Raw genomic sequence first — 26,447 nt, forward strand, 5'->3', positions numbered from 1 at the left:
TATACACCTATGTAGATATTGCACCAAAAACCAGACATTTGCAGCTAGAATAGTCATTTACCACATTAGCAATGTATAGAGTGTATTTCTTTAAAGTTAAGACTAGTTTAAAGTTATCTTCATTGAACAGTACAGTGCTTTTCCTTCAAAAATATGGACATTTCAATGTGATCCCAAACTTTTGAACGGTAGTGTACATGTGAAGTAAGAGGTGATAAGGTGCAATGGTGCAGGGAATATAAAAGAGATGCTGAAATAGATGTTAGCAGGTTACTTATAAACATATACTACATGTATATACTACATGTATATACTGCATGTACATACTGCTGTATATACTCCATTTCGCAACAATTTCGAGGGCAACAGGGGGTAATTTCCATTTTCTTGTCTTTCTTCTCATGTGACGGGAGTGTCCCTCCTGACCCCTGACATCTCCTCTCCAAGCATTCCCTGAGTGGCATCTCCTGAAAACTCAGAGGAACGTCGACTGATAACACCGAGGCAGTAGTTTGGTATAGAGTAGGATGGCGGGCCTTCGGCTGGTTTTACTTTTCTTTCTTTTTTTCAGCAAGGAAGCATCCTCGCAAAACTGTCCATGATGAAGACGCTGCACCTGAGCCTGTGTTGTTTTGACCACCTAGTACCAACGGTGCGTGCAAAAAGAAGATTAATCTATGGGGATCTATACATTCCTCAAGCATGGAAACACCTTTAAGACCCGACCCCTTCTGTATCGATCGTAAGTTGGCTGAGTTGCTTCCCATCATTACCTCTGAGTTGCTTCCCATCTCTTCTCAGCCTTCGTGGACTCACATCACCTGTTTGGCCACAGGGCTGTGCTCAGTCAGCGCTCCCCTCGGCTGTGTGCTCAGGACATTTGCGCATGCGTACACGCAACGAACCGGAGACCATTTCCTCTACCAGGCCCTTGCCAGCTCGCCACAGTGCACGGCGAATCGTCTAATCTTAACGCCATAAAAAAAAAAAAAGAAAGCTGGATGCCCCCCCAAACCCCCACCACCACTGAGGTCATGTTAATGGGTCTGCATCGCTAACTTACAACAAACATCTGGTCAAGCCCAAAGTGCCATCTTTTACGGTGAGTTGCACCAAGTGCACGCCAGAGCAGTGTTTTGTCTCTGGCTGTGCTGCTGTTGCAGCAACGGTTTAGCTCGGAAAGCTTCGGGATAATGGTCAGAGGGGATTTCGCTGTTCGGTTCTGTGTTCTGTGTTTTTTAGACTGTGCCGGTGCTGGAAACACGCGTAACTCCGCTAAGTTGCTTTGCTACACACGATTTTAGACGCAACGGAGCTAAACGGGAGCGTTAGCGTTAGCTTGCTAGATCACTATATCACTGCCACCTCCGCCTTCCACAAGATCATCTGGCTGGAACCGAGGGTCAACCCATTCCCATTGATGGAAACATCGATTAGTATTTTCGCTTATTATTATTAAAAAAAAGATGGTTTTCGCTACACTGACATTGATTAATTTTTCTTGTCGCGTCCCAAAGCTGGGAGCATCCCACTTGTGTACAAGTCGTGCAGTGTTGGACAGTTGTGTATGTGATCGTCTCGTGCATAATGGCAGTTGGTAATTGTTCACTAAGTGGGGTATACGGTTAGTTGTTATTGACGTTTTAGTCGGCCAGGCCAGCATGAAGCCGCCCACCCTTTAACCTTGGTCTTAAAAATACCAAGTTGTTAACACCTTGCTCAACACTTCGAGATGATTGCCTGACAAAAATGTTAACGCACATACCGTGGCGTGCTGTGACATGACTGCCAAACAATGCCGTGTCCTCCTCAGATTGTTACTTTGGCTGTCCCTCTTAGGAGATGACTGCCTTAGTTTATAACAAGTCGGATCACTAACTTCTTCTTGTGCTTCTTGTCGGTTTCGTGCTGTGTGAGATTGTATCATGTGGTAGCTCAAAATCGGAATCTAAATCCATCCGGAGGTTGTTGAATTTACCTTAAGGGACCATGTTAGTGTTCTTCTGCCTCCTTTTAGAAGATGTCATTTTTCAGAATGCGGTGTGATCGAAACCCAAATTGTGAACATTCAAGGCCTACAAGTGAAATGTCTTATTCTTAAACAACATTCAAAGAAAAGAAAAAAAAAGAAGAAAAAAAAACGACCCGGAAATTATCTTGTCATCATTTCAGAGGTGCGGAAGATCCTTTACCTTGAAACACAAGTTTATGTGAAGGTCTCCACTTCAACATGAATCATAACTTAAATAGTAACCTATAATCTTCTTTACTTTCATACCAGCAATCGCATAACACTAGTGGTCTGTTGTTTAGTTTAGTTTTTTTTTCTTCAAATATGGAGTATCTCAGTTTGGATTAAAGCACCTAACATCCTAGGCTGCCCTGACCGTCTTACTAATTATGGTGAGTGCAGAGAGGTAATGAAGCAGCAGCATAGTAGCTTTGGGGCTTGCATTGTAGAAAATCTGTTACCAAGATGAGGGGGTGGAGGTGTGGGGGGGTGAAGGGCATTTGGCCCTTGTGTTCATTATCCCCAGAGGAATTTAGTAAACCAGACTGCAACATGTTTGGGATCCGTATGTTGTGTCCGTCAGGGCTAACCTGCTGCCGTTGCTGTGTCGGGATGCTGTGGGGCTCCCTGCTGAATGAAGCTCCAGTTTGTGCTTTTGCTTCTTTATGTGGGAGAGTTTTTCAACTCAGACTGCATGTAAAAATTTTGGCCATTACATATTGCCTTGCTTGTATGCAAGCAGGCACACCTTGTAGAACAGCACTTGACTTACTCTGAACTGTGATTATACGTGATTATAACAATCTAACAAGCTGACTTTCTCATTTTGGTGCATGGTTGTAGATAACCGTCTCCTCCATTAAAACAACATGGTGAATTAGGGCTTGGCTGAGTGGTGAGGCAGTACAGATGCATTTGCAGAGACATTAAACGACTCTCACGTGCAAACATCTTTAATACCAAGTCACTTCCTGCCCCTGCTTTCTCTATGTCAGTCAGTCTCTATCCTTTGCATTATCTGACTGACAGCTATATAGAAATAGTCTCCACACAGTGTTGCTTGAATGGAACCAGAGGCAACAGACAAGCTCAGAGGCCTGTGCTGGCTCAATTCTTTTGAGTGAAGAGTTCAGAAGGGAGAGATCACTGTCTGGTCTTTCTGAAGAGCAGTGAGAAGAGCTAGGCTCAATTACTGTGTTACATTAAGCTCTGAGCTTGTCTTACACAATCAGCAAGAAAGTAATGACTCTGTCTGTATGTGGACTGTCTCATTGTGCGTATAAAGACTGTCCAAGTGGCAGTGGATCTGACAAGAGGCTAAGGTCTGTAAAAACCAGAACCTCGTGCCATAAGAACAGCTTCTTCCCTACAGCACTAAGCCTCTCTAACAAGCCCCCAGACACACAGATCCTGACGCTGTCGCCCTCCCACCCCCTAACCCCTTATATCTTCCCTACTGTGCTCTCTGTGTATGAACATCTTGCGTAAAACCTGCACTATGCTGTAAATAACTTTTATTCTGTAAATAACTTCTTAAAATTCCCATTTAACTTTTGTAAATAGAGCGCCTGCCACCCAGTGCCGGACATCAGGGGCTGGCTGCCACATGGTCTCTCGTGTTTCAGCTCTGAACCAGTGGTGATTCCGTCTTATTGCACCTTACTTTTAGTTGTAGTTTATCTTATATATAATATATTATTCTTTTTAACTTTTTTCTTTACTACTTACCATTAATCTTTCCCCCTTACACTAACATACCAAGACAAATTTCTTTTATGTTCTTTTTTACTTGGCAATAAATATGATTCTGATTCTGATCTCAGTACAATGACTTTGTTTTGTCCCTTTCCCCTCCAAGGCTCTTTTCTCAACTTTCTCTTCTTCACCACCATCAGAATCTTTTCATTCACTTATAACCAAAGGAGACATTTTCTCAGTGGTTATGAAACAGGAACCTATTTGCCATTTGGATTTTTTTTAAGTTAATATTGACAAATATTAACTTAAAAAAACAAACAGGACCTTGCATACAAAGCAAATGCACTTCATTCTTGATAGCAGAGTATGCATGGATGCACTAAATATTCATCATCATCATCATTTTGTAGCCGTCTTTTCAAGCAACACAGTGTTGTTGCTGCTCTAGAAGGAAGTACAGTCAGTGGCTAGCAATGCATTGGTTCAACGAACAATCAGGAAGTTACACTGGAAAGAGATGCACAACGTTTATTGTTCTGAGGCTAGAACATATAACTTGTCATATTTTAAGGCTTGCAGACATTCATTTTATCCTTAAATGCCTCAATGGCCACGAATCCACAGCTGGTTGAACATAATTTGAAAGGCACATTTTACCTGGTGCAAGACGGTGCATAGCAGCTATTGGGCTGTTCATTTAGGAAGTGTGGAAACTGAAACCTGCAGCAAGATCTGCACTGCACCTGTACTGGTTCCTCTTTTCAGCTTTCACGCTTAGAATCTAATATTCATTGTAGAATTTCCTCTTGATGTACAAGTTCCGTTGATGTAGACCTTATTTTGTTTCAGTTTTCAAAGCATTTCCTTATTCTCATACACATGAACGAAATTACCAAGTTTTTTATTTAACTCATTTTTTAATTTATTCTAAATTACAGCATTTATTCCTTGAAAATTCTGTTGGCTAAAATGGGCATTTTTTTGCCCAAAGACCCAATGCTATTGTAAAACACTGCAGGAATAGTTTAACAAACACAGGACAAGTGACTCATCCAAATGTTCTTACATGTGAACCATACTATTGCTTACCCTAGGTCTGTCACAGTAGGCCTTTGTTACTGCATAATGTGTTTGCTGTTAAGTTTGTTGAAAGAATTTATCAGTTTTATCAGAAAAGCCTGTTCTGATAAAGGCGTCAACTACTATAGATTAGAGATGAGGGAAAACAAACTTCAGGATAACCTTTTTTTAATCTTTTAAAGTAACTCATTCACACTACTGATGTGAATTGCAGTCAAGTCTTGAATGTTATCATAGTCCATTGAAACAATATTTTCAGTACAACCAGTATTATTGACAGAAAAGTCTGTTTTCTTTCTGTTTAGGCTGTTCCATGTTTTACTACAATCCCCATATTGCATTTCACAGGCAAGTGTCGGCTGGGCTCGCCCACACAGTCTCCAGCGATGCCTAGCAATCACGTTTCCAATTTGAGTCTCAAAAAAGAAGCTATAACATGAAGATACAGTTTGCAAATTTGAAACTAGCAGTGTTTTAGCATAGTCATACCATTGTTTACCTGAACAGTAGCGGGAATCTGTTTAAAGTAGTATGAGTAGACGTCACGCAATTTCATTATTCTGAAAGCTTAGTCATTTCACAGTAGTTTAGCCACCCTGCCAAACCACCCATGTAATGCTAGTGTTGGTTTCAGTCATCGCCAAGACGTAGTGTTGGTTATCCATCCATCCATTATCCAAACCACTTATCCTGCTCTCAGGGTCGCGGGGATGCTGGAGTCTATCCCAGCAGTCATTGGGCAGCAGGCAGGGAGACACCCTGGACAGGCCGCCAGACCATCACAGGGCCCACACACACAAACACACACACACACACACACACACACACCTAGGGAGTGTTAGTTATCTAGGTTACAAAAAGTACTCGCTTGATGTTCAACTTGCCTCCTGGTCCAGCTGGTTTGGGCAGTCGTTTTCAATTTATCTTGGATATTTTGAAGTTTGTTTTTCAAAACATCTATATAGCCATACGTGGAGCAAATTTTCATGAGCTTTAATACAGACAGGGTTTCCATTTGTGCTATTCTCTGACTGCATCCTAAAAGAATTGTCCGCGATGAAACTTGTTGCAGCACAGCAATTCAATTTCTGTTGGTAGTTTTTACATAAGCACTACCAGTTGCTGTTTGCTCACTATGGGTCCACATCCTCCTGGTCAGCTGTGGCTTGCTGGGTACCAGCCTGTGTCTCTGCTGCTGCCCAGATCTCTTTCTGCCAATGCTGCATTTCTTCTGTGTACTCTTGCTCAAATAAAAAAAAAATATCAGAAAATGTGCTATTGCCAATTGGATCATCCTTATGCACATTTTCAGATGCAGTTCTTCCACATTCTCTCCAAATGTGTGTTACCATAGCAACACACAGCAAACCAAGTAAACAAGGCGAGCAAGTTTCTACCTACAGTTGACACCAACTAAAAATCAGGAAATAGGAATTTAGTTTTAGCTTTTGGGGAATTGTCCTCCAGTGACATCACTGGTGGGCACTTTTAAATACTTCAATTTGGAGACATAGAAGACTTCTTTGTGTATTCCTACTAATGCAGTGTTAGCCCAACAACCAAAACATAGAGCTAATATTAAAGTGTGATTTTAACAATCATTTTTTTTAAACAGTATTGAGATGGATGGATATTAATCACCATGGTGATTGCTGTTTCACATTATTGCTGAGACCAACCCCACAGTTTCATAAAGTAACTAGCATGCCCTATTTTCCCCTATGCTTCTCCCAAAAGTCTAAGTCTTCGTCTTTGTTAAGCAGCTGCAGAGCATTGATAGAGGCCCCACAGGCAACCCTCCCCCCCATCACCATCCCCAGTACCCACCTACCCCCCTTCCCCACTGGATGTCACACTGGCCAGTAGAATAGTGGCATTGTGGCCGCCGTCTTGGGCGCAAATCCTCTCCATCTGGGCGCCGGCCGGTCAGGCAAGCAGCTCTTCAAGTAGTGGGTAATGGTGCCCCCCATTGCCATGCCTGACGGCCAGCCACACAGCATAGAGCGATGGCTAGAGCTGCTGGCCTTGACATGTACCCAGTCTTTCTCCACAGGTCCCCAAGACTTCCTACTGTGATACATTTTATACCGGTAATAATGACACTTAACCTTCCCTGCTGAGAAAATAATATTTCAGCTTAGTGAAAGTCGAATAAGGTGCTGGCATGTATGTCCAATAGCCTGACCAGTTACTTAATATAAAAGCTGAGACAAATGCACAATGAATAGATACTCACACATAAAATTGATCCTCTCTTTGTTGTTTATTAGACAGTTGTACCTTTGCAGTGTGTTAGTGTCGGTATTTTCAATGTTATAAAAGGGAAAAAGAGAGCCAAATATTTGTATCCATTTGTAGTCCTATCCAAGGTTGGTGTTGCACATTACTTTATAGGGATGTAATATCACTTTTTCAATGTTGATACCGATTCTGAGTATGGATCATTATTGGCCGATCGCAATATTCGATCCATTACTCATGCTGGAAAGTGCACTTTTAGACAGTTTACAGTGTAACTTCTCCCCAGGTCTGAACCTAACTCCACCCACTGCATAATTTCTAAAAATGCTAAAAAGCGGGAAAGGGGCTGGGGGGGGGGTATATGTGAGGCAGAGGCATGCGTAGGAGTAGCTGGGGAGAGCCGCGAGAAGGCCCTGGCACGAGTTGCTGGCTCGCCGCCGCAGACCACCAGACCCAGTCGCCTCCACCAGCCCGCCTTCTGGCACGGCAACAGCCACCACCCCACGAAGATGCCCTGACCGCCGCGATGCGGATGCACTGCAGATGGAAGGGGGCCCTGCGAGATGGGCCTTGGCTTTCCGGTGGCGACTGCTCTCCCAGCTGCAGCGCGAGCCCATCCAACCGACCCAGTTGTTTGGTGGTGCTTCCACAACCATCAAAAGCACAAGTTCGAACCATTGTGCCAAAATTGGAAATGAAGAAACAATATAACTATAACTAACTGTAAATTGAGAGAGATTCAAACGGTTGGTAGAAAAGTAATAAAGGCACAAGGTTAGCGAGTAAACTCCTGTGAATGATGAGTCTCGATATTTGAAAATGAGCAGTTTCACAGACTCCCACTCAAGGGTGGGGCTGAGGGAGGTGGGTTAGAGGGTGTTAACGTTCTTTCTTTTTTTATTTCATGATGTAGATAACTCCCAACCATTCGACTTTACGTCACCATTGGCCTTGCAAAGTTCAGGGTTGATTAAAAACAGTAGATAGCGTGTTGAGCCATTTTCAACCCATGAAATGCCGATTTTAATAAATTTGGTAAGAAATGTCAATATTGACGACAGCATTGATGTGTTTTATCACCGTACAGTCATATTATTCGGTCTACAGCTCAAAAAACATGTTGAAGTGTTTACTACCTCTTTAGGGTCAGTGGGCAAAATAATTGAGATACATTTTTTTCCACCATTGAAAAAATACAGGCTTTTATATTGCCAAAAGTGCAGTAAATCAAACCATTTTGCATTTATTTATTTATTTTTGGGGATTTTCCCCCTTTTTTCTCCTCATTTGTACTTGGCCAATTACCCCACTCTTCCAAGTCATCCCATTCGCTGCTCCATCCCCTCTGACGATCCGGGGGAGGGCTGCAGACTACCACATGCCTCCTTCAATACATGTGGAGTCACCAGCCGCTTCTTTTCACCTGACAGTGAGGAGTTTCACCAGGGGGACATAGCGTGTGGGAGGATCACGCTATTCCCTCCAGTTCCCCCTCCCCCCTGAACAGGCGCCCCGAGTGACCAAGACACATACCCACATCCGGCTCCCCACCTGCAGACATGGCCAATTGTGTCTGTATGGACTTCTGACCAAGCAGGAGGTAACACAGGGATTCGAACCGGCAATCCCCATGTTGGTAGGCAACAGAATAGACCGCTGTGCTACCCGGTAGCCCCACTTTTATTTTAATATGTTACTTATGGCTTGTGGTATTGAATTTTAGTGCTGGTAAAGTCTCTGATACCGATGCTTCATTTTAGTCGCGAGTCGGCCTTATATCCAATACCAGTATCGATGCATCCCTACAACTTTTTCATGTTACTTGATTGTAACTGAGCTGCATTTTAATTACACTGTGTTGCACCCCATGCAGTTAACATGACAGTTGTGTGTGAACAGGCTGCATCCAGTTGAAACTCAAACCTTTTTGTAGCTAGTCTCACACAATGGCTGATCAAAAAATGGTGATGTCCTGTGGCATTCTGATTGCATAGTGGGTCAGGTAGTAGTCTGTTGTATAGCTGTGGACAGTAAAATGAAACTTTTGACATAGATCCAGAAAAAAGGCACCATTATTATTGAATATTTTGTTACCTTTAAACATTGTTGTATGTATTGCAGGCAGTTAAACCATTTCCAGTTAGTTTAAAGAAATTTAACCTGGCTAACTAGCTTACTTTATTTAATGTTAAAGCTGAAATCTGAAGATTTTCTCTGTCAATAAGCCTTTATTTTATCTATTTGAAGCATCATGATGATATGGCGATTCTGTTGGACAGGCAATCGATATTACAGTAGAACATTGTTAAAATTAGGGCTGCACAATATGATAAAAAAATCATATTGTGATTATTTTGAAAGAGATTGCGATTGCGATATGATTCACGATTGGTGGGAATGATCATTTTTGGATCCTAATTCTCATTTTCACTGAAAGAGCTGTTAAAATCATGATGATGTGACATTTGTTGGGGTCTGTAGTACTCTGTACCAAAGGAACATATTTTCTTACATCTGGAGGACAAGATTTGTAGTCCAGGGCATCTCTGCAGCACTATAGTACTTCATTTATAAAGGTGTTTTGTCACACATTTTTCCTTTATCAAAAAATTGCAGCCTTCGCAATTTGGATATTGCACTTGGTGATATTGGGATTTCGATAATATTTTGATTAATTGTTCAGCCCTAGTTACAACATAGGTTGATGTTGGAGGCAGAGAGAGAAAGACCAGTCACAACTGATTTTCTTGGACTACAAACATGGTGTAGCAGCCATTGTCTCTTGTGTGCCAGAAGCTCAGCAGTAAACAGCGTCCACCATTGTAAAATTGGGATCCTTGAACTAAAGCTAACGCAGACAATCTAATGTATTACAAACTATATCGCAACACTATTCTACAGCAATATTGTCTGTCCAACAGAAGCATAGCCCCCCCCTTTTTTTTTGAATTAACATTATTGTTGCACGATAATACATTTGAAAGTATGGATTGATTTAAGTTTACCGGGCAGGTGTGCTATTTCAACTGCATTATCCCACAGCAATAACTGATGGAAAATAAATGCTCACGGTGATGGATGATCTGTCACAAGCAATTAAGTTTCAAGTCTGCAAGTTGATTTTATACCGTGCTGAAATGAATGGAAACCAGTGGCTGCCTGGAAGGCAGGAAAAACACAAAACTACAGTATGCTTTGGAAAGTGGTTGGGAGTAATGTGAAGTACTTGTTGTGAAAGGGTTGAGAGCATGCAGCACACCAGCACGGTCTGTTAACAGAAATGGTAGGGGAAAGCAAAGCCCACAACTGTAAGTTATGATATTTGTTGTAAAACTGTTATTTCATCAAATTTCCTTATGAGAAAATTTGTGGCTGGAAATCAACAGTGTTGATTTCAAATATTTGCCCCTTTAAAAAAAAACGGAATGCCTGAAAACTTTTTCAATAGCTTGGAAGCCACACCAGCTTAAGGTATTGCACTACACCAGCAAGTCCCTCTCATCTCAAACTAAATTGAGTTTTCTACGACACTTGTCAAGCACAAACCCCTCAAAAATGCCAGTTCATACTAAGAATATTCGATTTTAAGTAGTACCCATACTAAAGGGGAAGGCAACTGGGGTTGAAATGGTCTAGCCAAATCTCGATTGGGGGAAAATTTTCTACCGTCACATGGTACATAAAATCATACTTACCAACCCTAGTTCACAGCACCACAATTAAAGTCTTAGGAACCTATTTAAGCGATCTATAGCGCATGGTCTAAGCACATGGCGCAAGTGCATTTAGGCTGTGTCCAAATCCACTTTTGCTAATTAAACGGCGCACAGTCTTGGGCTCAAAGTAAGGCGCAAGGGGTTGTACTTAGTCCCTTAATTAATCATAGGTGTGAATTAAACCAATCAGAGTGTCATCTCCCATTCCCTTTAAAAACCAGGTGTGTGTGCACCTTGGCACATTGCTATTTAAATGGTGGATTTAGCAAATTGGAGAAACAAACTGTTTTCTGCTGAGGAAATGGATCTGCTCATGTGTGAAGTGAAAGTGCGTGAACAGACTCTCTACAGGAGCAGCAGGAATCCACCAATGCTCCCTGTTCAACTTACATGATCTTGTATTGACGTTGCAGGAAAGTCGATCCATCTCTGAGCCATTTTCTGTATGCTGTTTTGATGGGTCTGTTTAAATACCTATATGTATTGCCACGATCGGCCAAATAATTAGCCAATTTCATGCCTCGTTACTGCGATGAGCTAATTCTGATAAATATTATAAACTTTTGTTTTTTGTTTCCCCTTTTTCTCCCCAATTGTATCCGGCCAATTACCCCACTCTTCCGAGCCTTCCGGTCGCTGCTTTACCCCCTCTGCCAATCCGGGGAGGGCTGCAGACTACCACATGCCTCCTCTGATACATGTGGAGTCGCCAGCTGCTTCTTCACACTTGACTGTGAGGAGTTTCACCAGGAAGACGTAGCGCGTGGGAGGATCACACTATTCCCCCCAGTTCCCCCTCCCCCCTGAACAGGCACCCCAACCAACCAGAGGAGGCGCTAGTGCAGCGACCAGGACACATACCCACATCCGGCTTCCCACCCGCAGACATGACCAATTGTGTCTGTAGGGACACCTGACCAAGCTGGAGGCAACACGGGGATTAGGACCAGGATCCCCGTGTTGGTAGGCAACGGAATAGACCGCGCTACCCGGACTCCCCTATTATAAACATTTTGACATTTACTTTTTAAATATCATGACGTATGTACACAATAATAACCTTTCACACTGCAGTGTTTTTAGTGGTAATCTTTTGCATGTTTGTGCACTGCTGCGCATCCCTGTGTGTGTAACAAGCAGACTGTACGCGTGTTGTGCACCCGCCTATGTAGGTGCATCTTACTATCTGAATAGTACAACCGTTTAATAGCAGGAAAATACTGCACCATTGACTTTGGACCATGTATTTTTTTTTTTCCTTTGGTCAATCGGACAGTCGCTTTCTGCTGCCTCAAGACAACAGTGCTACAACAATGCGCCTGACCAGACCTCATTTTAAGACCAACACGCCCATGGGTACACAGATGGGTGCAAGTATATTTGCTATTTAAGCAACATGGGTGCTGGACGGGAAAATGACAACTGCATTGGTCGGAAACTAGCAAAGACATTTGCGCTGTGCTTTGCGCCAGGTGTAAGATAGCGCCCTTAATGTGAAAAGTGTCAGAAGTGGTCACGTGACAGTTCAGGTGTTGTCCAGAGAGAGAACTTCCATCATACCCAGTAACTTACAACTTTTTATAATCCTACTTTCTATAGGATGTGACAACTCAGAAATGGCATGGTAAAGAATTTCTTGTCTCCTACGTATCAATCAACTAAAACGGCAAAGTCACAGAGATGGAGCCTTCAGGCTCTTCTTCCTTCCTCAACTAACCAGTGTGTTAACCACCCTGTTCTGCCTGTAAACCTTCAGATCTCTCCTGTGGTGCAAACCAGCAGGTGGCTGCTGTTAATTATTTAAATGACGAGTCCGCTGGACGGCACCAGTCTGGGTTTTGTGCTTTGCGGGAGCTGATTTGAATTAATTAGCACAAGATAAATTTCAACCGGTGGGAACAGAAGGTCACTTCCTCCTTCAAACGGAGCCGTGCAGAAGAGCTGAGGTCAGGAGCTTTTGTCTTGCCTGCCAATGGGAGAGCAAGGCAAGCTGTTGTTTGGCATGGATGGGACACCCCAGATAACTAATTTAGTTCAGCATAGTTCATACACAGGCACGCACAGAGACTCGAATATGGCCAGACAAAGAAAAGCTCACAGACATACACAAAGACACCCACATTGTCTCAGACACAACCACTCTTATACTCAATCAGGACATGGCCACTAATTAAGCAGGAAGAGGATTGGGATAATACTATTACCAGCCATGCCATTGCTGCTATGCTGGAACCATTTTGTGGTTCAAAATGGTATACTTGTAATGTGTTTATCTGTAGTCTTGCATCACACAGTACATCCTGTCAGCAACCATATTAGATCCTGTGATTTGTTATGCACCTGTAATGCATTAACACTAAGTCACAAGACCGAATTCTTTGACATGCCAACCATTCTTTTGGTCTATGAAGCCTCCCCTGCTTTTTTTTTTTTCCTCTCTAGTCAACCACCTCTTCATTTGGCTTACCTGTATCCTGTCTAGCTACAATTTACTAGGGCCTATACAGGGAGCGAAAGAGGAAGCAGCCTAGTCAATATTCACTTTGGTTTTAAGTTGGCAGTTTTCTCCAGCTATAGATAGAGGGAATATCTAGTGCTTTTGTTGCCGTCGTGGTGACGGTGTCTTGTGAACAATGGAGGATGACTCAGTGATGATGATGACAATGAATCCCCGTCTCTGCAGGGAAGCGCCGCAGCTTCCACTCTCTTCTCCTGTGTGGTGCACTTCAGGACAACTTGTGCAGTCTAGTCGTGAGATACACATCAGAGATAGATGTTCTTTCGCTAATGATGCTGTAGACACGTCTGAAAAGGGATACGGAGTAGGTTTGTTGTTGAAGTCTTTTTGTTTTTTTACTCATTTAAGGACATTTTTCCTTGACGGTTTCTTTTGATGTAAAAGGCTAGGAAGCCTGACAAGTTCTTCAGCTCTTAAAAGGGATATTTTTCTGAAGTTATTCATTGAGAGACAGAGGATTTGTTCAGTTTCAAATCCCTGCCATTGACAGAAGCCTGAATCAGAACCTGACGCCAACTGCCTAATGAACCCTGAGACTTTTTTATATCTAAAGGGCCCTTGTATTTAATGAGAATCCAGAATATAATTGACCAAGGTAATTGGATTGATAGCTGAGTGAATGGTTAGACAGATAGATGGATACACCTGGCAGATGAACAGATCTATCCAGGTAGAATGAAGAAATAAATTACTGTGCTTAATCCCTCCTTCTCTTGTGACACTTCTCTACAATTTTCTTGAAACCCTTACGCTTATTTGCTTGTAATGCTGATAGGCTGGGAAATACAGCACCCATCACCAGTAACCACAAATCAGGGCATCAGCCAAATGTCTTGAATGTAAAATATAAGTCAAGCTGTTGCTCGATGGCAGGAGAAGCTTGCATCAGTTTATTGACCATTCCACTAAGCAGGTCTGCAGTGGCTATTTTTGTCTTTCCATCAAACGGCATCTGCCTGCTTGCCCCACTCGATGTGTAGGCTGAGCTAGTGGGCTCTGTAGCCATCCCTCACAACCACAGCTGCTTAACCATATACAAGCGATATCTGTAGGACAAGAGCTCTAAATTCTCCTGCTGTGTGGGTGCCCTCAAGACCCTTGACCTGTGTAACTTGGAGAAGTTAAGAAGCTCCAACTGTCAGGACGCAGTGCCCTCTCAGTTACTGATATCACACAGAGGCTGATGATGAATGCCAGGCTCTCTGCTCCCATTTCTTTTCTTCTTTTTTAAAAAATTTATTCAGGGATGGTTGACTGAACAGGCATGCTCTTTCTTAGCACCACCCTGATTCAGATTTGAACATTATACATATTCATACTTAAAGCAGTTGGGGGTTAAGTGCCTTGCCAAAGGGCATCTCGACAGCAGTCATTGATGGGGTAATGTTTCATGTTTACTCAGTCAAACCAGATGTTTGCAGCTGGCCGAAAGAATTTAAACCGGTGACCATATTTCTAAGTATGTTTGTCTAACCTTTAAACTACCACCAGGCTCCTCTGTCTTTGCCAGGAAGTCGTCACAAGATGTGGCGGCCAGAATGAGCGCCTTTGGATATAGAGTGTGCCAGTTCACTTCCTGGTTTCTTAAAATAGTCAGCCGATTGAGGAAATGGGATTACTGCAGTTAAATGCTGAGAGCATTTGTTTGTAGTCCATGGCCAGGCTTCATAATACAACGTTCTGAATAGGAGTGAGCCTCATTCACTCTCTCTCCTTTTGTTCTTGCTTGCTTACACACACATGCACACACGCACACACACACACACACACACACACACACACACACACACACACACACACACATAGACACACACTGTCTTGTACTTTGTGAGGACCCTCATTGACTACATTCATTCCCTGGCCCTTAACCTTACGAACTACAGCTTTTTACATGGAGTGACTGATGCGCCTGGAGCCACCACACTGTCCTTGGCAGGGGATGGCCAGAGTCCAATGCCATAGAGAACCAAGATGATTGCGGACCACCCTCTGTTGCAGCCTTCATCCGCCTTCACTGCTGTTGTGACCTGCAGACATCTTCTCCCAGTTCCGCTGTTGAGATCTTTGTTGGATCACACGTCATCTGGAACCTCGCCCTTGACCAATCGGCCTTAGGTGACCCTACCAGGAGCCAGGCTCCGGACAGCATAGCTCTTGGGATCATTAGTACACACAAGCATCTCCACCATGGGAAGAGGGCGATCCAGGAGAAGTACATGCCTAACCTTAACCCTTACCCTACCTAACTTAATCCTAATTCTAACCTTGGAGGTATACCCAAGTTCTAACCCTAAAATAGACCCTGAAAGAAGTGAGGACTGGCCAAAATGTCCTCACTTTGCAAAAATGTCCTCACTCTGATGTTTAAAATCTCAAATTGGTCCTCCCAAAGATATAAGTACACACAGACACACACACACACACACACACACACAATACTTTTGTACACTCACTCTCCCTCCTACTTACACTCCAGTTCACTCTCGCTTACTCACTGTCTTTTTGCTCATGTGCACGTGGGTGCACACACACACACACGCGCACACACACACACACACACACACACACACACACACATATATTCTGTCTCACCAACATGTGCCGAGGATTTGTCGTATCATCTGCCACTAGCACTGGTGTCCAGCAGTGTAGTGAAATCAGCCATCTCACGTTTCTGCTCAACCCGATTGAATCTTGGGGGAACATAAGAATGTAGTGGACATTTGCAACATGTCGACCCCTCCCAAGATATTGCTCAATTTATTTTCATCACTGGCCTCATTGTTTCAACATTTGTTAGAGTTTGGATAAATGTTCAAGGTATGGATTGTTGTTGTCAATGTTTTTGCCAGCAAAGCATAATGGAGTTTAATAGTTTAATAGTTATGCAGCCAGTTAAAATGGACACCCATAGCTAGGCCTGTGTAGTGCACTGACAGAAGTTGGTTTTTGTTGTCATCATGTAATTGCAGTAAAACTTGGGTAGAAATGGTACACACATGTGAAATGTCATTCCTGGGCTCGTCCACTTAGATCAATTACTGATTGAGCAATGGCCACAACCAAGATAACCAAGATGTCTTTTCTGGTACTTTCTGTTGCACAGTATGTTGTGCCTGCAACATGTCATTAATTACAGCTTATCTTGTCTCTGTAACACTGTCAAAAGCCCAGTATACACTACATGACTTGACAAGATTTCTAGTTGGAGAACATGTCTTAAGGATTGCAACTCACTGGTCTTTCTGTCCCAGAGTATGTCACATTTAACAACTGGAAATTGGGAGAGATGACAGATTACAAGTCTCCCTGAGAGGCTTCACAATCATAATGCACTGTGGGAAATACCATGAGTTTGACTATTTCAGGTAGCCAATCAAATTGCAGTACACAGGGATACAAAAGGAACGTTGCGCAAAAGTGCAAAACAAAACAGAAAGCACCTACTTTTTGCTATTGCGGCGACTTCGCGTTGGTTGTGCTGACCACAAAAGAAGAGCATCTTGTTTTTTATTCTGTATATAGTCTTATTTGATTGCCATTGCTTTTCGCGGTGCAACGTGTTATCCATGAGAATAAAGGACTTCCGAATTTAACCAGCATTTCACTTCCGCCGGAGAGCTCATTGGCTGTTGACTGTCAGGGACACACAGTCCACCCGTGAGACTGGCAATAAAATCAAAACAGCTTTGATTTTGTCTTGTGAGTCAAAGAGGCTGTTAAGAGCGCTAAAAGTGAGTCGGCCAGGGTGTTGCGCTACACAACTTTTAAGTCACGGGAGCGTGCTGTGACTGTTCCTTAAACACATAAGTTCATGTAGTAAATGAAGGCTAGAACTGAGAGTCTTTGGGATAGTCCTGTTCATATACTTGGCAAATGCATCACCTTTCATTCTGTGCTTTTTTGAGGCCTGACTCCTGAAGTGAAAGGCAATTTACTCTATTTAGGACATAGGTTGGGTAATGTTTAAGAATCCCTGATGATGCCTTGGTTGCAGACTCCACCGAGGCCTGAAGATTAAGGCCTCCTAACCAGGCCCATATCTAGTTGCCTGGTCCTTACTGACTGTCTGTGCTGTCTCCTGTCTGACTGACTCTGCTATTGTTGCAGAGTAGTGTTACTGTAGTGGCTGGTTTTAAGAAAATATATAGTGCTGTCAACTTTGACATCATAGCATTTGACAAAATATGTGCTGCCAATAGGTTGTGTAGAATATACACTAATGAGCACGGAAACTTGCTTATTTAGCTGCAAATCAAGTTATCCTTACAATTTACTGGAAAATTATGTTCCAGTTGGTTTAATTTCATTATGCACTCTGTTTGTACAGCCGTGCTGTTTTACTTTTAGCATGTTAAAGTAGGGGAAGTTGTGCTTCTGCAAAATATGTCCCGTAGGAAATGCTTTTTGTAAGCACTGATAGAAAACTGACCCAGTGCAGGATAATTTCCCAGCGGTGCCTGGCCGTCTCTTTCCCTAATTGCTGACCCTCTTGTAAGTCGCTTTGGATAAAAGCATCTGTTAAATGAAAACCCGTAAATGTGATTTTCTGTATCGCATTTACCGGTGCACCCTTTGTGAGAATCCTTAGTAATGGCTTTAAGGTAAGGAAGTGAGTGGCGGGGGGGCGGGGGGGTGGTTGTTTGTCTAAAGCTTACGCTGTATAATTGCACTTAAGTAATTGCACTTCATGCTACATGTTTTTGTTTGACTTAAATAGTATTAATTTTCCTCGCCATGGTATTCCTTTAGGATTAAAACCATGATAAGTGGGCTGATCTCATAACCAGGGCCAGTATTATGCCACTGTAACAACAATAGTGCCAACCATTCACACGGTACTGAGGATTAAAGGTACAAGTGTATTTCTGTATATCAAAGCACAGACGATTTTATCTTCCTCTCCTCCAGGATTGGTCTTTGAACTTCTGCCCTGGAGTTACTGACACATTAGTGCTGTTTAGAATGGCTGTATGATAATATCATCACTGATATTTAAATACTACGGATTATTTATTTTGACCTTTCTGCAAGGTCATAGCTCAGGTCCTGAGATGTGAGAGTCAGGACTGTTGTTGCCATATGTTGTGCGGCTTTGGTACCTTTCTACAAGGGATCGAGTGATTTGTATTGGCCGACCCTGACTTAATTTTGCATATTGGGGCCATGCATAGTTTCATTAGTTTTAGTTATTGTTTCAAAGTCTAATTTTCAGTTGGCTAGAAATTTTTTTTTTTAATATAGAAAAGAAATGGCTTTATAGTTCAATAACAGTACTTATTGTGTTGTGGTCAATAGAATTTTTTATATCTTTGTTTCGAGGCGTTTTGTGGTTCTTTTGTCATAGTATTGTAACTGGCATTGAATATCAAAATTTTTATTGGCACTGTATCGGAGTTCAAAATTTTGCAGTTATTACAACCTTACTTTCTATATTCATTTTTAATAACTGTATGCTTTTAACCTCTCTTGTGTTCTGTACTGACTGCTTATTTATAGCTGACTTTTTTTTTTGGAAGACGAAGTATCTTCAGCTCTTCGCTGGAGTGTGGTAAAGGCATAGCTAACATCAGCACCATCCAACACAATCCAGCCTGAGAGCAGGGAAACGCATTATGCAGAGATCTCCCACATGAAATGGCCATAGATGTTCTTCTGCGGTCAGTAATATGTTCATACAGGACCCTATAGCTCACAGTAAGAAACTAATTAAGGAAATACCTTTTTCAGGGACTTCAGCTACACATACCTCAAACTCATAGACTTGACTCTCCTACACCCAGTATGCATACTGTGAACAGTTGCACTGAAAATGTGCAACGGTTTTCATTTCTCATGTATGTGTCTTGTCAGCTACTTAGGCTGTATTTGAGTTCACAAATTATTCTTGGCCCAGATATGAAAAGAAATTAATGACCTAGTTAACAAGGACTGTGACTTGTCCCCAGGGATGCACAGTTGTGGCTAAAATAATGAAATAATGGTGTGTGCAGGATTATTTTGACTAACCAACGATTGATTCATAAGGTGATGATTTCGATAATAATGACTTTACTGCGCTTTTTGCATCTCATTTCAAAATTTAGACTGTTTTGGATGGGGCCTTTGAAGTGAACTGAAAATTTTGCCCAACTGCCACTGATGTGAGATTTCTGAATGATGGAAGCTCAGAATTGCAGGATATGATTATCGACAATTAACTGATTGTGAAATCAGGAAGATATGTTCTAAAACATTGTGGTCATTAGCAGAATAAACTCACTTCCTGTGCGGGTTTGTGTGTATTAGGTTTGTCACGATGCCAAAATTTTAAATTTAAATACTAGTAAAATTTGTGATATTAAATACCTAGTTTGATAATAGAATAAAAACAAGTTCCACAAAATGCCAAAACAGTTTTTATTGAACAATCTCTATTGACCAAAATAGAAAAAGTATTGTTTTTTTTCTTCTTCTGGACCCCTCCCCCCTTTTTTTTTTCTTTTTCTTTTCTTTTCTTTTCTTCTTTCTTTCTTTCTTTCCTCCCCAATTGTACTTGGCTGATCACCCTACTCTACCAAGCTGTCCTGTTCGCTGCTCCACCCCCTCTGCCGATCCGGGGAGGGCTGCAGACTGCCACATGCCTCCTCCGATACATGTGGAGTCACCAGCCGCTTCTCTTCTTCACCTGACAGTGAGGAGTTTTGCCAGGGGGATGTAGCACGTGGGAGGATCACGCTATTCCCACTAGTCCCCCCCCCCCCCGAACCGACCAGAGGAGGCGCTAGTGCAGCGACCAGGACACATACCCACATCTGGCTTCCCACCCGCAGACACGGCCAATTGTATCTGTAGGGACGCCCGACTAAATCGGAGGTAACACGGGGATTTGAACCGGCGATCCCCGTGTTGGTAGGCAACGGAATAGACCTCCACGCCACTCGTATGCCCTAGAAAATGTATTTTTATTGAACTATAAAGCCATTTATTTCTCATCACAGAACAGCATTCCCATCCTATAGTGAACCAGTCAAACCCCATGCAAGAGAAAACTGGAGTAGCTGGCCTGTGGAGGCTGGTATTGAATGTATGGGCATGGTGATTTAAATCACAATCAGTACTTATCTCAGTCTGTTTTGGCATCCCAAGTTTGTATTTCGTGTGTGTTTGTGTGTGTGTACTTTTGTGTGCTTACCGGGCTTGGGCAATATCAACGTTTCCCTGTTGATGCTATGCTAATCATATATGATATTGGTTCTACATGAATTCAGTTCAAAAGATGCTCATATACTATCATAATACATGTGGCCTTTACACAGCAAATTTGGGAAAATTAGAATGGCTCGCACTAAGCTAGTTCCCATAAATCCTTTGAACCATGTTACATGTTAATATGCCTAATTTTCTCCTCAGCCAAGTAATCAATTAAGCATCTACTAGGGCCCTATGAATCAATTTTTTTTTTAATTTCCTGTTTTCGGTTTTCCCATTTGTTTATTCAGGTTTTTGTCGTTTTGCTCATTTGTGTAATCAACTACAATAATAAAAACAAACGCAAAATGGCGGTGTTTTAGTTTTTTTTTAGGTTGTCTTCTGGGATGCAAGTCATTTTTCTCTCTCATGCTACAAACCCACGTGCCTGTGCTGACGAGTGTATTGTGATGCATACAGCATGCCAGGGTGTCTGCGAGGGAGACCGATGGCCTGTCTATGTATAAATTACTTTAAATTCCTAATATGGTCACAATTGTGTAATCTCCCTGATCTCCAAATGCCACGTACTATTGTGTATATATCAGAAATCCATTTTTTTTTGTCTCCATGATTCTCATCCATGTTTTCAGCATCGTAGAAATCATAGGGGCCCTAAACTACATGGTGCCTGTTCACAGACAAAAGTGATTTTGATTCTAATTGAATTATTACATAGTTACGCAAAGTACATGCCTCTAAGCACACTGTTGTATTGCTCATCAGTAGGCACTAATAAACCAACCAAATTTGATAAATCAATTTTTTGCATCAAAATTAAAAACAAACACATTTTCAACATGCATTGTAGCTAAGCAGAGGCCATAAGCCTTATCTGCATTGGATCCAAGCCGCCTGATGACAAGGTAATGAATGCTGCGGCGGCTGCAGCTGATAAAAGATGCATAAATAAAAGTCTATAAACTGTTCCTTTAAGTCCAACATAATTCCAAAAATGCCTAAACAATCACAAATGGGTGGGAGCTAGGGTTTTTTGCGTTGCTTGGTCCTTGTTGCGACTTTCTTTTCACAAAGTGCACATAAGTGCTCACCTGCAATATGCTTACTCTGCTTTCTCATATGGTTTGAGCCAAAAAATGCCAAGTGTCCACAGCCTCTTTCTTCTTTTTGAAATGTTAAATTCATCTTTCCTCCATAACAGAAAAATTGTGCACAAATTTGAATGATGTGTGATTGACTTCTGTAAAATTTTGGCAGAAAAAAACCCGGCATTTTTGATCTGTTTATCAGGACATAGTGACAACTATAATATCAGTTTTTCTATATCATGCTTAACAGTATTATCCTTATCTCTCTCTCTCACACACACACATGCTTCCTGTGCCTGTCTGAAAGTGAGACAGTCTGCACTTGCATGTATGTCCGTACACGCACATGTGCACACATGAAGGTAGCTCTTCCCCAATGCAGTGTGTGTGTGTGTGTGTGTGTGTGTGTGTGTGTGTCTGGGGGGCGTAGAGGAGTGGAGTGCAAATGGAAATCCGTGGTTGAAATTAAATATTCACAGTGCAGCGTAGGGGTGTGGCAGCCACAGCAGTCGAGCCTCTATTATTCATGCATGGTGTCAGAACCACACAGCTGACAGAACTGCTGTGCTGCTGCAGCCTGTATAAAAACCTGTCAGAACCTCGTCTATCTGCTGTCCTCGACCCCTCCATCGGTCACTCTGTCCTCTGACCTCCTTTCCAACACCGCCACCTCCCTCTCTTCCTGTCCAATGCCCTTGACCTTCTCAGCTCGTCTCTCCTTCTGGCAGACTGTATCTCCCTCTCATCCTCTCACTTGCCTTGCCTCCAATCCCAGTAGCCGAGGGACTCTAGCTCGCAGAGACTGTTTTTTATCCATGGCATCAGAGCTGCCGTCGCTGAATGCTGCTTTTATTGAAGAGACAGAGCAGTGGCCACCACTGCTGCCGCTCCCATATTGTACCAGTGCCTTCCTGCAGCTGCTGGTAATGAGGGTCTTTGTCTATCTCATTCCTCGTGCTTCGCCTTTCCTCCTCCCCTCCTTCCCTTCCCTTTCCTCTCCTTTCCACCCTCTAATCCCCAGCCCCTCTCCTCCACTCCGCTCTGCCTGTGTGTCTGGGAGCCTGATCTGAATGGAAGCTGCTGTCATGTGTTGCTGCTGATCTCCCCCCCCCCCCCCCTGTGCCACAGAGAAGAAGGCTGCTGCCCCTCTCCCCCTACACCTTCACTCTCCCTCTCAACTCCTGGGGTGCGTGTGCGTGTGTTTTGTTTGTGTGAGTGTGTGTTGGGGTCAGCATACATTAGACCAGGTTTTAAAATGTGTGTGTGTGTGTGTGTGTGTGTGTGTGTGTGTGTGTGTGTGTGTGTGTGTGTGTGTGTGTGTGTGTGTGTGTGTGTGTGTGTGTGTGTGTGTGTGTGTGTGTGTGTGTAAGGTGCAACATTTATTATGATTGTCTATGCATGCAAGCGTGAGTTTGTGACAGCATGGGTCCAGGAGTGAGGGCTGTTTTGTATTTGTCTGGGCCTGTGTGTATGGTAGTGTGACGGCATAAATTAGACCAGGATTGAAGCGTGTGTGTGTGTGTGTGTGTGTGTGTGTGTGTGTGTGTGTGTGTGTGTGTGTGTGTGTGTGTGTGTGTGTGTTTTCTTGCCAAGCTGATGGGCTGTTGGAGGAGAATCTCTCTCCATGGAAAGATGTAGGACGTCCCAGAGTCCCCGGCCCTCTGCCTCTGTGATGTCTGCCCAGCTCCCAGCATGCATCACCTCCGCCTTGCTCCATCGCTTATCTGTCTCTATGCCCGCCTCCACTGATCCGTCCCCACTCAGAGAAGTCCTCAGTCATTTTGTCCTCCTGCTCTGCTCCTCTGTCGCTCTCTTCTACTGTTTTGCCTTTGCTATCAGTATTTGCTTTGCTCTCCTCTTTCTCTTACCTTGGAGCTACTTGGCAGCGAGAATCTGACATTTGGCTGTCATTGATTTCTAAAGTTTTGATGTGTTGTAAAAGTGCACACTAACTTTTGCATATAGAGGACATTTCCATGCAAAAGCATCTTGAATTGAGGCAGCAAAAATGTGGGTGTCTTGCTCAAGGACACTTTGACCTGTACCGTGCCCTTATTGCTATCTGTCTATCTATCTATCTATCTATCTATCTATCTATCTATCTATCTATCTATCTATCTATCTATCTATCTATCTATCTATCTATCTATCTATCTATCTATCTATCTATCTATCTATCTATCTATCTATCTATCTATCTATCTATCTATCTATCTATCTATCTATCTAAGTCACATCACAGTATAGATGACAGATTTAGATTGGGTCAGTCCATTTCTGCTCACTGCCGCCTATCAGCAGTGTTGCCTAATGGGGCTTTTGCAGTCGGCAAAAAAAAGTACACGGCACGTGCAGATGTCCACAGGGTATGCACCTGACATGAATGGCATCAAAGCAGACCCTGAGTGGACACGCATGGATGTCCGCTTAGGTGGGTCTACACAGCAGTCACATTTTGTGTCCATACGGACCTGTCTGTTCCTTGTGTCGCACAAAATATGCCTCGGTGTTACACCAAGCGCTACTTTATATCAGATCGTGGCAGAAATGGAGAGGAGGGAATGACTTTCAGTAATGTCGTGAATTTGTGTTCTCTGTCTCTGTTTATCTATATCTACCCATCAGTCAAGCGGTCTCATGTACCATCTCCTCACTGTCCTTTTTGTCATTGCCTGGAGGTAAATCAACTCCTTCATTAATTAATCCTTCTGCCGTAAAAGACTCCATTTTGCATGCAAAATATTATGGGAAATGTGATATTTAAAATGGGATTTGTACAGTTTTAGTATGCGCAAATATACTCAGCTATGAAACACTGAAGTCCCTGTACAGTTTGGTGACCTTTCAATACGCATATATGTCTGATCGCTGTTTTCAACACCCTTTAAGCACATTACCTGTAAGAGAGAGACGGTGATCAGTTCAACCCTCTGGGCCAGCTTAGTGGAAGAGACTGGGATTGCCAGGAGAACAGGGATCCCAAGTATGCAACACATATTCACCCTGTCTGAGTTGAAATGTCAGTGTCAAAATATGGTAGAAACAAAAGGCGGATCAGAAAAGTGTGTCGGTGGCATATGGCAGAGTCCAGATCAGAATAGGTGGCTTGTGGCATATGGCAGAGCCAGGCTTCCAGTTTAAGGAGTTTGAGGATCAGACCCATCTCTCATGTCTCTTTCCATGGTCTTTTATCTTTAGCCGTACTCCCTCTTTTCTCACCATTCTCCAAGTACTCCCCAGGATGAGTCAGATTCTCTGAGACAGAGGAATTGATCTACCACCATGCTCAAAGGCTTCAAAACTTCCCTTCTTATGGAGGAGGGGTTGCACATCTTTCTTCTTTGTCACTTCTCACGGTGTGATTCCCCCCCCCCCCCCACACACACACACGTCGTATATGCTTCCATCTGAGAAGCAGTGTGATTGGCAGTAAAAACGCTTCCACAGGCCAAGTCAAAGACACATTTACCAGGTCTGGGGCTGCGTTCAGGCACAATAACACATTTATCGGTTTTTTACCAATATCAAGTATCATCACTTTCAACTCCGATTTTTATTTATTTATTTGTTTGTTTGTTTGCCGTTTTCTCCCCAGTTGTACTTGGTCAATTACCCTATTTTCCGAGCCGTCCCGGTCGCTGCTCAATCCCCTCTGCTGAGCCGGGGAGGGCTGCAGACTACCACATGTCTCCTCCGATACATGTGGAGTCGCCAGCCGCATCTTTTCACCTGACAGTGACGAGTTTCATCAGGGGGATGTAGCCCAGTTCCCCGTCCCCCCTGAACAGGCGCCCCGACCGACCAGAGGAGGCACTAGTGCAGCGACCAGGATACATACTCACATCCGGCTTCCCACATGCAGACACAGCCAATTGTGTCTATAGGGATGCCTGACCAAGCTGGAGATAGCACAAAGATTCAAACACGCTATCCTCGTGTTTGGTAGGCAACAGAATAGACCGCTACGCTACCCGGACGCCCCCAGTTTTTTACATATGTCATCAAATACTTTGGTTAGTCAGGCAGGTGAACTGACTCATGACTGTTGTCTTATTTGAGGAAATTTAGTGCCGCAGGTTTACCCTCATACATTCATTCATCTATACCACCATAGAATTGGACAGGGTTTACAGTTACCACTACATATCACATACAAATGTGCATGATATTTAATGGGACATAGGTACACACATAGTCAAGGACTATCACCCAGGGCACTTAAAAGCCACTGGGGCAGAGGCAACAACATCTATAAAAGCAGGTTAAGTAAGGCAGTCACGAAAAGATATACGAGCCAGAAGGAGAACAGGTTATTGGAATAACATTTAGCATGGTACCGCCATCTTTCAAATGGGATTCTGTTGTCCTTTTTTTAGCGCTGGTCCTTGTGTTGCGCTAGCAGAGATGGTCAGTGTGGGATACATGAGCCACAGAGGGCTGAGTGTAGGGTAACAGGGTGTGGCAGCCAGAGCCGCACAGCTGGATATGGGCTTGACTAAGAGGTCTAACCTCTAGCCCTCTGTAGAGTCTGCAACCACAACTAACTTTCACACCAGGATTTCTGAAACAGACTCAGACCTATAACTGAAACAAGAGTAAATTTAGCCTCACTTGGGGACCCAGACTTCTTAAAACATCAGAATAAGCCTCACTGTACCTGCTAAGAACAAAACTATATAGACATTTGGTAGGTAGTGTTCTGAACTGGGTATATACCAGCCTTACTGTGGGTGCACAGTGTAGCGTATATGAAGGTAGTTCTGCCAAGCTGATGGTCTGTTGGAAGAGAATTTCTTCATGGGAAGACGGAGGATGTCCCAGAGTCCCCAGCCCCCTTGCCTCTGGGATGTCTGTGCAACACTTTCTTATCTTATATAATCCAGGTGGCAGTGATTGCCTGATGG

At 43.1% G+C, this 26,447-nt stretch overlaps 1 protein-coding gene across 1 annotated transcript in view; it reads left to right on the forward strand.

Moving 5' to 3' along the window:
* Positions 1–935: 935 nt before the first annotated feature.
* csk (C-terminal Src kinase) overlaps positions 936–26,447 on the forward strand; it is a 70,499-nt gene continuing 44,987 nt past the window's right edge. The window contains exon 1 of the mRNA XM_056278325.1: positions 936–1,102. The gene's annotated coding sequence lies outside the window, so the exon portion shown is untranslated. The remainder of the gene's footprint in view (positions 1,103–26,447) is intronic.

Source organism: Lampris incognitus, chromosome 4, assembly GCF_029633865.1.
Source record: "Lampris incognitus isolate fLamInc1 chromosome 4, fLamInc1.hap2, whole genome shotgun sequence".
Taxonomy (NCBI): Eukaryota; Metazoa; Chordata; class Actinopteri; order Lampriformes; family Lampridae; genus Lampris; species Lampris incognitus.